Source organism: Hibiscus syriacus, unplaced genomic scaffold, assembly GCF_006381635.1.
Source record: "Hibiscus syriacus cultivar Baekdansim isolate YM2019G1 unplaced genomic scaffold, ASM638163v2 tig00111029_pilon, whole genome shotgun sequence".
Classification (NCBI taxonomy): Eukaryota; Viridiplantae; Streptophyta; class Magnoliopsida; order Malvales; family Malvaceae; genus Hibiscus; species Hibiscus syriacus.
Window position 1 is genome coordinate 104,096 of NW_024062962.1, and position 13,461 is coordinate 117,556.

Sequence of the window (13,461 nt, forward strand, 5' to 3'; positions counted from 1 at the left end):
TCATTAAATTATGAGTAAGTTTCCTTTTTTGACACTAAAGTTTTAAAAGTAACAAAAAGATCACTAACATTATCATTTTATAACAAATCGATCGCTCGATCATTAACAGTCGAATATTTATCTTCATTGCCGCCATATTTGACACGCTTCATAGAAACATTAGAAACAAAACTCGTCTTAACTCAGTAGTCAAATATGATTTAAAATGGAAGATGAGTTTGTTTGATTAAACAAGTGTTGTTGAAACTTCATGTTTGTCACAGCCCACATATTACCTTCTGCTTAAAAATCTACCAACCTTCAACAGAAGAAAGAAGAAGATACATAAACAAAACATGAAGATCGACTTCAAGGCTGCTTGTCTTGTTTTTCTCTCTGCCCATTCCCTTACCTTAGCTGACTCATCTCTCACGTCCACCAACTCATCTACATGTTTAATGAACCTCATGTATGTGACAAGTGTCCCATGGAACTCATGTCTTTGTCTTAACTTGCACCCTAACTCAAACTCTAAAGCTAAAATTGCACGACAAATTTGTTGCATGTTTATATTATCAGTCTTTGGTATTAGACTTGTCCAATAACTTAAACAAATCTCTCTCCTTGAGCTACCAAATTCGTCCACTTTTGTTTTGTGCCTCAAAGATTATCATTCTAAGCTCAACTCTCTCTCTCTTTCTCTTCCCAATGATCTTATTTCCCTTTGTGTTAAGCCCGAATAGTTCATGGCTACGCCTGACTTTTGTACCAGCATGCACTTGACCAAGATTGCAGGTTCCATCTCAATGATCTCATTGCTTGTGATACTTGCCTTTTTGCTAATAACGAAGTCCAATCTAAACTGGTTTCCATTTATGGTAATAAAACTCACATTAATTATTGTTTTATCAAATATTATACTGTTCTTTATCCGTCTGGGATTGCTAATGAGCTCGGACCTGAAAGCCATGGAGCTTTGATGTGTATTTTTTTCATTAGCATTGAATGAACAATCTAGTTCATCCAGTAAAAGACATTTTGGTCCTTGTTTTTGGCTTCAATGGTGTTGGGGTTGCACTTATTGTTATATTTAGTTTATTATGTTTATACTTTTGGTATGAAAAAAGATCTACAAAGAAACTTGGTCAATCTGATACTAATTTTGATGATTTAGAATAACAATGGTGTAGGTCAAAATTAAGGGTGAGGCTTAATATTGGTTCGATTTGGTGATCTAGAGAATGCGACTAATAAATTTTCAAAGAGAAATTCTATACAAAGAGGGGGGTTTGGTTTGGTTTTCAAAGGGGTTTTATGCGATAGGAAAGTGGTCACAATAAGGACGATTATAGAATTAGAGTTTCAAGGAGATGAATAGTTCTGCAACGAGATTGAGATTATAATATAGTATGATGATATCAATATCATAATAGCGGAAATTCTGTTGTGCGGCCCCTAAAAAACGGTTAAAAAACGGCGTGAACGGTTAAACAAGTGAACGGTTAAAATTTAGATCGGTTATGTTATATCATTTAACCGGAAATATTATCAAGCACAATAACATATTAGGTAGCGCTTATATAATGTAATAGGTAGCGCTTATATAATGTAATAGGTAGCGCTTATATAATAAAATAGGCATTTAACCGGAAATATTATCAAGTACAATAACAAATTAGGTAGCGCTTATATTGACCTATTTTCTCATAAAACCGGTAAATTTAAACCGGTTACATTATAAATTGACCTATTATCAAGTACATATTTAAATAGTATCGATACATAATGTAGACCTATTTGCTAATTAACTGGTATATTTTAATCGGTTACATTGTAAATTTACCTTTTACATAATAATTATCGATTTTGATGTTTCGAGGATCGATACTTTTTACAAATGTATCGACAATTTATGCGTACACCTCGTTTGCCATTCATTTTGGAAAAATGTATCGACACAAATTAAAAAAATGTCGATACTTTATGTTGACCTATTCTCTCATGAACCCGATATATTTATATCGGTTACATTGGAAATTTACCTATTACATTATAATTATCGCTCTCTTTGATTTTGGGATCGATAATTGTTATAAATGTATCGACACAAAATCTAACAGTATCGATACTTTATGTTAACCTGATTTATAATTAAACGGTATATGTATATTGGTTACATTGTCAATTTACCTATTACATTATAATTATTTGTCATTAAAATACTCTAATTTTACCATCTACATTGTAATTTTACCTATTACTTTAAAGTTATTGAATTATGTAGTTATTGTACCTACCTGAATATGTCATGCAAATTTAATGTTGTACCCACCCTGCAACTACCACCACTACTAATAACACATCCTATTGAAAGCACCATTGAAACATGTTGTTCAATGAACCTTTACTTACATACATCTCCATCAACTCTTGTTGGGACCACTGAAATTGCACAACAAAATTTTTGCCATGGATCATACTGATGCAGACAATGTTAAGTCAACCAAGGAATGCCATAAAGTACATAATGTTGATGAATCTGACATATTGGTTGGTAAGCTCTTCTCATCACGTGATCAAGCTTGGTACTTTTACAAGGAATTCGGACGGGAACATGGGTTTAGTGCACGCCGGGGAACAACACGGCTTGACATGGAAGGGAATGTGAAGACACAAAAATTTTGTTGTTCCAAAGAAGGATTTCGAGGATCAAAAGTCAATAACGTTGATCGTCAACGTGCTCATACTCCAATCACAAGAGCAGGATGCAAGGCTAGAATCGTAGTTACAACAACAAATACAAACGATCAGTGGGTTATAAGTAAGTCTTATCAGAAACATAATCATGCATTGTGCACACCTGCTATGACACCATTTATGCGTTCTAATAGAGCTGTAAGTAAGGCTGATATCGATGAGGCAACATCATTGAAAGAGGTCGGTGTTGGCACGTCACAAGTAATGAACTATTTAACGCAGCAGGCAGGGGGCTATCATAATGTTGGATTTACACATAAAGACCTCTACAATGCACTTCAAAGATGCAAAGCAAAGGAAATCGTCGATGAGGATGTGAATGCGCTTATTGCTTACTTTGATTATAAGAAACATGATGATCCCGGGTTTTTTGTGACATACTCGGTAGACGAATCAAGGGCGTTGCATAATCTTATTTGGTCGGATTCTACATCGAGATCATATTACATATGTTTCGGTGATGTAATTGCGTTCGACACAACGTACAAAGATAATTTGTATGGTCGACCAATTATGCCTATTATCGGTGTCAATCATCACCATAACACAATTGTGTTTGCTACTGTTGTAATCGCTGACGAGACGTCCCAATATTTCGAGTGGGTGCTACAGAATATTTTAGAAGCCATGATGAACAAATCGCCTATTTCAGTTGTCACCGATGGGGATAGGGCAATGTGAGGGCTATCAAATCTGTTATCCCTAATGCTAAGCACAAATTATGTTCTTGGCATCTTTCTCACAATGCACAAGCTAGCATTGGTGACCCAAAATTTACAGCAGCATTCTCAAAATGCATGGTTTCCTGGTGGACAATCGACGAATCTGATATTCAATGGTGTTCAGTTGTTTTAGAGTTCAACGTCGAAAAGCATCCATGGGTGATTGAGAAAGGAAATACTCGGCACTTATGGGCACAAGCATATCTAACCGGTCATTTCTTTGCTAATATTCGCTCAACACAAAGGTGCAAGTCTATGAATGCTTCACTCGCAATTGCACTGAAACACAATAAGACATATTTAGATGTTGTTCGTGCAATTGAAGATGGAATTAGTAGAATGCGTCTGAACGAGTTGAAAGCGGATTACTTAAGTTCCCAAACGAAGCCCTTCCAGATAACAAAACTGGTTGAATTTAAAAGTCATGTTTCTGAGATTTATACGCGCGAATCTTTTCGTGCGTTCCAAGAAGAACTTCAACGGGAGACATTGTATCGGATTCAAGAAGAGATTCAGTCCTTATCAGATGAATGTCAATATTTTTATTTGAAAAAGTACAAAGAAAAAAATAGGGCATTTGAAATTAGTTTTTGATTCTCGTACGGAAACCATAAATTGCTCATACACAAATTCGAGACAGTTGGACTTCCATGTTGCCATCAACTTCACGTTTTGAAGCACTTAGATTACACATATTTTCCCGGGTCTTTGATTCAAAGTAGGTGGCCTAAGGATGCGAAGGCTTCTGCACCCAGTTTTGTTGATTTGAATGTGCCTCCAGAAATAATGCAAAGGGCAAGGTTTGCTTCTCTACGTGCAACAGCAAGTATGTTATGCTATGCTGCATCAAAGACAGACACGTCTTTCAAAACCGCAAGAGATTAGATGAAAAGATTAACAGAAGAATTTGAGAACTCGTTTGGTTTGAATGATTCAGTCAAATTAGACAACGTTCGCGACCCTCAATGAAAACAACGTAAGCGAAAAGAAGTAACAAAGAACAAGGTTGAGAAGAAAATTAGGCGATGTGGGTTCTGCAACGGTGAGGGACATAACAAACTAACATGTCCTCAAGTCAAGCTGGGTTTGAATACAAGCATGCAGCCTACTTCAACTGATTTTTTTGAAGACGAAATGGACTGTCATTCAGTCCCGCACATGATGTTAGAGACATTTGGAATAATGCAGACAACGATCTTCATATATCCTAAGTATCAACATGACTCCTACTGTGTATAAGAAACATGTACAACAACATATTGTTATTGCAAATAAACCACATCATTCAATCATGTTTGAACATTACAACTATATTAGTATAAAATTTAAAATAATTCTTCAACAACTGGATACAACTATTATATGTAATGTTCAATTATATACTCCTTACGTTGTAGGGATTCAGTCCCTAAACCCTCAAAAGAAAGCTTGTCTTACCAATTCGTAGCTTACCATTTGGACCCTGAAAGGGTGTTTTATTAGCTATGCAGTTAACATGATTATGAGCTTCCTTTATCATTTTACATTCAGACAGACTGTAGAGATTTGAAATTTGTAATCAATTAAAAGATCTTAAACACTTGAATCCAAGTACCATTTCAAGAACAATTACATGAATACATTGATACTTACTGGTCGCTTTCGATTTCTTCAATGTTGATACGTTGGGGCTTCATTTGAAGGTCATCACCGTCGGAGTGAAAGAGTTCTCTGCCTTTAGGGTTTTTCGATTTGGGTTTTGTATATATATGAAAAAATACGCGTAATTTTAAAAAGTATCGACACTAATTTAAAAAGTGTTGATACATTATGTAGACCTATTTTCTCATAAAATCGGTAAATTTAAACCAGTTACATTGTAAAGTGACCTATTACATTATAATTACGGGTTTCGATGTTTTTAGGATCGACACTTTTTCTAAATGTATCGACACTTTTTCGTGAACTTGTTTCGAAAATTTATTATGGACATAAAGTTTCGACACAAATGTATAAAGTATCGATACATTATGTATACCTTTTTTTTAATAACCGATATATTTAGACCGGTTACATTGTTATGTTACCTATTACATTATAATTATGTGTTTCGATGTTTTTGGGATCGACACTTGTTATAAATGTATCGACACTTTTTTCGTGTACTTGGTTTGGAAATACATTCTGGACAACATGTATCGACACAAATGAATAAAGTGTCGATACATATTTTAGACCTATTTTCTCATAAAACCGGTAAATTTAAACCAGTTACATTATAAAGTGACTTATTACATTATAGTTACAAGTTTCGATGTTTTTGGGATCGACACTTGATATAAATGTATCGATACTTATTTGTGAACTTGTTTTGGTTGGAAAATACATTATGGACACAAAGTATCGACACAAATGTATAAAGTGTCGATGCTTTATGTATACCTCTTTTCTCATAAACCGGTATATTTAGACCGGTTACATTGTTATTTTACCTATTACATTATAATTATGGGTCTCGATATTTTTGGGATCAATACATTTTATAAATGTATCGACACTTTGTTCGTGCACTTGGTTTGGAAATAAATTATGGACTACATGTATCGACACGAATGAATAAAGCAAATTCATTATGCACATTATAATTAGTGTTGATATTTCAACAATCCTCAAATGTATCGGTGTACAAAGAAGCAAATATGGATATAAAAGCCCGACCAATCAACCATCAATGATTTGGAGATCAAATATCGTTATATATTCAGAGCAATCAACCTAAATGAAACACGAGGGAATGAATAATCGTCATATTTAGCAATACATTGTTTGACATCAAATTGCTCTATTAAGGATCGACACAATTCCCTCCGAATTGGTCGATCCTTTACTCCTATCAATGATCCAAACCCTATTTCACTCATCACATTCAACTGATTAGTCTTTTTAAGGTGTTCAATTAATGAATACACCCTTTTTATGATGCACCTTGTCGACACATCCTACATTTTTTAACAATATATAATGTTATTGTTCTTATATATCTTGTATCAACATATTTACAAGTTTAATGAATACCTTCTTTTCATGTGCTTTCCTCCGTTCTTTGTATTATTTAATATCATTCATTGATTGTGTGATGTAAGGTTCCTTTTGAGCATCACTCATCGAATTCCATTTCGACGTCACATCTTTTGTCACCTAATATTAAGCATAAACGTTTCTTAATCAATACATTAACGCTAAATAATACTCAATGTCAATTTCATTTTACATACCGAACCGCTGTGTGTGTCATATTCCTTCATCCTTTTGCATTCGGTCATACTGTCAACATTTAAAATTTGTAATCAATTTAAAGTTCCTAAATACTTTAATTCAATTACCATTTCATCAATAATAACAAAAAGAAATTGATACTTACTAGTACATATATCCACCCTTTGGTTGATTTCCACCCATTGACTTCATTTTCCTTCATATATCAGTTTACGCAAATCAAATCAAATACTTGTATACAAAAATCGATAACCACTCTTGTGGTAAAACGGTTGGTCTTCAAAAGAATTTGAATGGCCACTACAACAAGTGTTGGCACATTTATACAACCTAAAATATCATTTTCTACCTATAATATTATATACAGGTATCCATGTTTATTTTTTACCTATAATATTATATAATAATCGGTCCCAAAACCTCCCTATTTCCTTCAAACGAATGAGAACACTCAATACTCCAAGTATCGGCACATTTATACAACATATAATATCATTTTCTACCTATAATATTAAATAAAAGTATCGATATTTATCATCTACCTAGAAGATCACTTTCTACATGTAATTGGTCCCAAATGCTTCTTTACTTCGAAAACCCCAAACAACAACACATAAAAACCCTAATTAATGTAATAATAAAAAACTAGGGTTTCAACAACGTACCTTTCGATTTGAAATGCAGCAACAAACAAACAAACTTCAACGTAGAAACGTCTTCTGAAATGCAGCAACAATTACGCTTCGATTTCAAAAACTCTATCTATTTTCAGAGGAAATTTAGCTATGTCTTTATATTTACACCGGATATGTTATTTATATTTAATCGATACAATTACATAAGTGTCGATACTTTTATGTGAAGTATCGGTACTTTTGATAGGATATTTACCTATTTCTTTGAAAGTGTCGATATTTTTTTACGCGTACTTATTAAAGTACCGACACTTTCAACATAACCGGTAGAGCTTTACCGGTTTTGTCATTTCGATACTGGTTTTGTCATATTTTTACCTATTATATTGTTATTGATCGATACATTTTCATAAAGTATCGACACTTTATAAGCGCTATAACTTCTTCTCTTTTAAATTACGAAAGTGTCGATACTTATATTAATTTATCGACACTTTCAATATATCCGGTAGTTTTTTACCGATTTTATCATTTCGAGACCTGTTTTGTCATATTCTTACATGTTATATTGCTATGGATCGATACATTTGTATAAAGTATCAACACTTTATAGGCGCTATAACTTCTTCTCTTTTAAATTCAAAAAGTGTCGATACTTATATTAACGTATCGACACTTTCAATATATCCGGTAGCTCTTTACCGGTTTTATCATTTCGTGACCGGTTTTGTCATACTTATACTTGTTATATTGTTATGGATCAATACGTTTTTATAAAGTATCGACACTTTATAGGCGCTATTACTTCTTCTCTTTTAAATTTCAAAAGTGTCAATACTTATTTAAATCTAATCGATACTTTCGATATATCCAGTAGCGGTTTACCGGTTTTATCATAATGAAACCGGTTTTATCATATTTTTACCTGTTATATTGCTATGGAGCGATACATTTTTCATTTGTATCGACACAAACCGACAAGCTAAGTTTGCCGGTTTCCAAATTTTTTAATATTTTATTCATGATTTCTACCTACAACATTGTTATTACTCGATATTTCCGGTAGCGCTAAACCGAATTTATTAAATATATTATAATGTATCCGATAACGCCGTATATTAGCCCACCTTTCCTGACACAACCCCTCATGCTAGAGACATTGGTACGTTGAGTTAAAAGTTGAATTATTTGAAACACCAAACTTCAATATTCTATTGATACCTTGTAATTTAAATTGGATGGTCCAAACCTTGAATGTGGATTAAATATCGATCCATCTAGTTAGTATTGATACATGATTTAGGTATAAATACCCTTGTACATGTACGAATACCTTCACTTGAAATGATAATAATTGACATACAATTTAAATACTTCGTTTGATTAATTATAATTTGTACGTTTTATTAAATTGTTGTAACATGATCTTTTTATAGTTTTTTATACGAATCAAAGAGTTTGAATCTGATTCGAATTTAAATTTGTTTATGCTAATAGAGATGTTATATAAAAAAATATCTATAATACCAATGAATGTAAAAAAAAAAATCAATTTGTTGCTTGCCTAGTGGTGTAGTGATGGTCTGTGCAAGCTTTTTTCGCATAGTTGTTTTAGTCTTGCTTTTCAGGTTTGGTCGTTGCGTGGGGGTCTATTTCGACGCGTTTTCGCGCCTTGATTTTTGTCATGTTTCGTGCTTGTTTGTATCTGTGGTGGCTGCTGTGGCCCTGTCTCATGGCTTGCTTTTGTTGGTTATGGTTTCAATTCTGGTTTTGGCTTGAGATGGCTTTTATGTGTGTTGAAGTTGTTGTGTCCAGTTTCTACTGTGCCTTTGATTGCAGCAAGTTGTTATTCTGCTGGGCTTGGGAGGTAGGATGGTCCCCGGCTTTGTGTTGTATTGGCTGGGATGCGGCTGTTTTGGTAATTGTTGTGCTGCTTTCGATTGTCCCTGTTTTGGTGAAGTTGTTATTCCTCGTTTATGTGCTATGGTCGGTTGAAGGCCTTGGCTTGCAGTGGCTGCTTGGTTTTTATAATCTGATGTTTATCTGGGCTAGCTTGGTAGATGTCTAGTTCGTTGTGGTTTAAGGCTGTTCGTATGTGTTTTGGTTGTTTGTATTTTGTCGACGTTGATTGGGTGCACTATTTTCCCTCCGTTTAGGATTAGGAAAGTCTTTTAACGAGACTTCTCTTACTTATCTTTATTTTTGTATGTTTCGATTGATAATGTATAAAGCACCATTTAAAAAACACACACAAACAACTGCATATAAATCTCAAGAAAATAATATCAAATCTAATTTGCGTGAGTCAAACATTAAATGAGATCTATCATTATTTAGGTTATCACGATTGTACCAAAACAAATTAAAAAATTTACAAGCCTTAAAGAATTTATAAATTAAATATAATTTTGTAATTAAAAAATTACAAGATCTATCATTATCAAGGTTATCACGACTGTTTAATTTTGTAAGTGAACAAGATCTATCATTATTTATATATTTTTATATTTTTAAAATTATATTAGTTTTAAAAAATAACATAGAAAAAAATTAAAAATTAAAAAATAAAATCTATAATACATAATCCACGCATAAAATTTTAAAATTTAATTATATAATTGAAAGACAAAATTTATTAGAAAATAAAATGAAAAATATAATTAAATTTAAAATATTTTAAAGTTAAAATAAATAATTTAAAAAATAATTTATAAGGTTAAGATGAAATAATTTAAGAAATTAAGAGTTTAGAATGTTATGATGGAATAATTTAAGAAATTAGTAATTTATAATGTTAGACTGAAATAATTTGAGAATTAAGAATACAAATTTTAATATAAAATAAAAAAATATATCATAAACCAAGTATCGGGTCAGGGGTACCCGAGTAAGCACTATTTTATGACCTGGATCCATGCAACATCCTCAATACTGGGTTAGTGACTAGATTGAAAAATTTCAGAAATTGGTGATTAAAGTATGATAATTGAATAGTTCAATGACTTATTGGAAATATTTTATGAAGGTTGTTTAGTAATTATTGAATGAATTAAAGGGTAAAATGGTCATTTGACAATGAAGATTTTTATTTTTTCTTATAAGATAAGAGGACTACGTGGAAAATGAGAGATTTCTCCAGAGCCTTCTTCTTCTCCACCTGTGAGCTTCAATAGCAAAGGTGAGTTTCTTGATTGGTTGATTATTTGCTAAATTAAAGGTTGGTTTATGATCATTAGATCATAACTAAACTTAAGGAAAGATTAAGTTATCTTAAAATGAAAAGATGATGGAGTTAGGAGGGATTAAAGATTAGGAGTTCTTTAAAGAATCTTGAAATAGAGTTCATAATTAGAATTGGAAGTTGGATTTGAATTGTCATCAATCTAATTAAGAACTATGAAGTGATAAAATTGGATTTGTAACAAGTGAAAAATTGGCATGATTCTTAAAGTCCATGTAGAGGATAGGATTTTGAGATTTAAGATGTGATAAATGAGTATAAATGAGTTTAAGTATGTATATGAGAGTTAAAAATATGAAAGGGGATGAAATATGAAGTGTTTAAGTAGAATTGGAGTGATTTTCGAGCTTAAATATGAATTATGGGCTGGTGTGTATCGATACACATTCAACATGTACTGATACATCAAGGGTAAATTTCCAGAAAATGTTCAAAGTGTATCGATACACAGGAAGTGTATCGATACACCCCTTAAAATGAAAACATCGAACATAATTTATGTATCGATACATAGGTAGTGCATCGATACACACGTTAAGGAATGTACCGATACACTATAGAGTATACCGATACCTACCTTAAATAAAAGATGAAAATAACCTTTCTCTTAGTCTAAGAAATGAAAGATTAGAGTATAACAATTGGAATATTGATATGTATAAATACATGATTGTGTATGTAACACCCCCAACTCGTATCCTACCCGAATCCGAGTCCAATGTGTCACATTGACTTTTCAAAACTTATATTTGTATACCAATATGAAAAATTCCACTTTTATTCAATATAAGTTCATAATTCCATTAAAATAAAAATATCTTCAAAACTGATAAGAGCTTATATAATTCAAAACATTAATTACATGCCAACTACTTCCAATAACCAAATACAAATAATTCTAAACTCTTTTCTGATCTGATCATAGGAAAGGAGAGGCTGACCTGTCTTGCCTTGACTATCGCTGCTTCGCTTCTCTATTTGCTTCTAGAAACCTACGTGTGAAACACTCACACACTAAGTCGATGACTTAGTGAGGCATATAAAACGTATAAGGTAACTATAACTCTTAACAATTAATGCATACTTCATACAATCAAATCATAAAACCTCATGTATACATTCATGTAACAAATATGTACATACAATTATATCATCGTATCATATAATATTGTGTATTGTTTCATGTTCATATAATCATTTATTTTACCTTACTCAGCTTATAACACATTCATTTGTTATCATTTAACTCATTCCCTTTTTCATAATTCTTAGTCATATAATATCTATACTATAGTCATCCATCTTATTTCTTATTTCCATTTACTTCTATTTATCATATAACTCGTAGACTCTTTCTACATATTCTATATCATATCTTTGTGTACTAATTCTTTATATTCTATTAGTTCATTTTTTCACACAATTTGCCACATAAACATATTATCATAACCTATTACAATTTTAATTTCTATAATGTTCTCATATGATTTCATTTCCTAGATCTTTGTACTATGTTTTATATCACTTAAGAATTGAATTAGTTTTAAATCATCATTTCATTGAAACATATGGAATTTTCTATACAATATATTTCTATATGTATATTCCCTATTTGATGTACTATTTATTTATCTCCATTAATTTATCTAAATTCTCATTTCCAAGTATAATTTTATTATACTAGTTCATCTACAAAGTATATTCTAACTATACAATCATAACTATTCTATATATATAATCCTATAATCCATCATTTTATTACATATACCTATACTTATGGAATTCATGACATTTCTCATGTAATTACTTGAAACATATCATATAAGTTCATTATAATCTCATATATTCCAACATATCAAACGAACATAATTTTTTAACATAGATAATAACATATACAATACATATAACCATTACACTCATATTCAAGCACACAATTACATAACAATCATATCAAATTTATTTATATTATCTCTTTATTAGCCCATGTACATTACTGAGAACTTAAGGTATATGAGTACTGTGAGGTTGTGCATTATGTTGTCACCACAGCTCGTATAAATGCACCGAAGTGCCACGTAGAATTGCACCGAAGTGCCGCGTAGAAATGCACCGTAGTGCCATATAAGATGTCCCTAAGGACCACGTAGAAAATTCCTTAAGAACCATATACATATGCTAAGGACCAAATATGTGTCTCAAAAGACCTCATACATGTTCCAAAGAATACATATATGTCTGAAGGACCGCGTAGACCCTCTACTATTGGCATGCCAACTATACCTATGGCTCTCACCTCATATAACATGGGCATTATTTCTTATCATTTCATGTCTTCACATGTTCATATCACATATGCATATAATTGCATGTTATATCCTCATATGGTCACATATATCATATAACATTTTCGTGTGATCTCATAGTTTATCATATATTCTCTTATGTTTACAAATATCATATATCATATATATATTCACACATCATATGCACATGTTCATATCGTTCCTTATGTCCATGTTGTATAACTTATATAATCATACAAATCACTTATACCAGTTCGTTGTGACTATCACACTATCATATATTCATATAAATCATGTAACATATGCATTAACATATACACTCATAACAAACAATGCTCATATTTAAGAACTCATGCATAATACGGTAGGAAATAGACTCTCGCAAGTCTTATTTCCATTAAACCTCATATTTTATCTAATATGCATTCATCGGGCCTCACTAGTCAATTCGATCACTTATTTTTCCCTTGATCGATCTTACTTGCCAAATATTCCGGAATTGCTTTAAGCTCAAAATCTACATAAATATACATTGATACATATCAATATCTAATTAATGTATTATAATC

General features: G+C 32.0%; 1 pseudogene; it reads left to right on the forward strand.

Moving 5' to 3' along the window:
* Window positions 1-205: 205 nt before the first annotated feature.
* On the forward strand, window positions 206-1,387 carry LOC120151216 (annotated as a pseudogene).
* The last annotated feature ends 12,074 nt before the right edge of the window (window positions 1,388-13,461 follow it).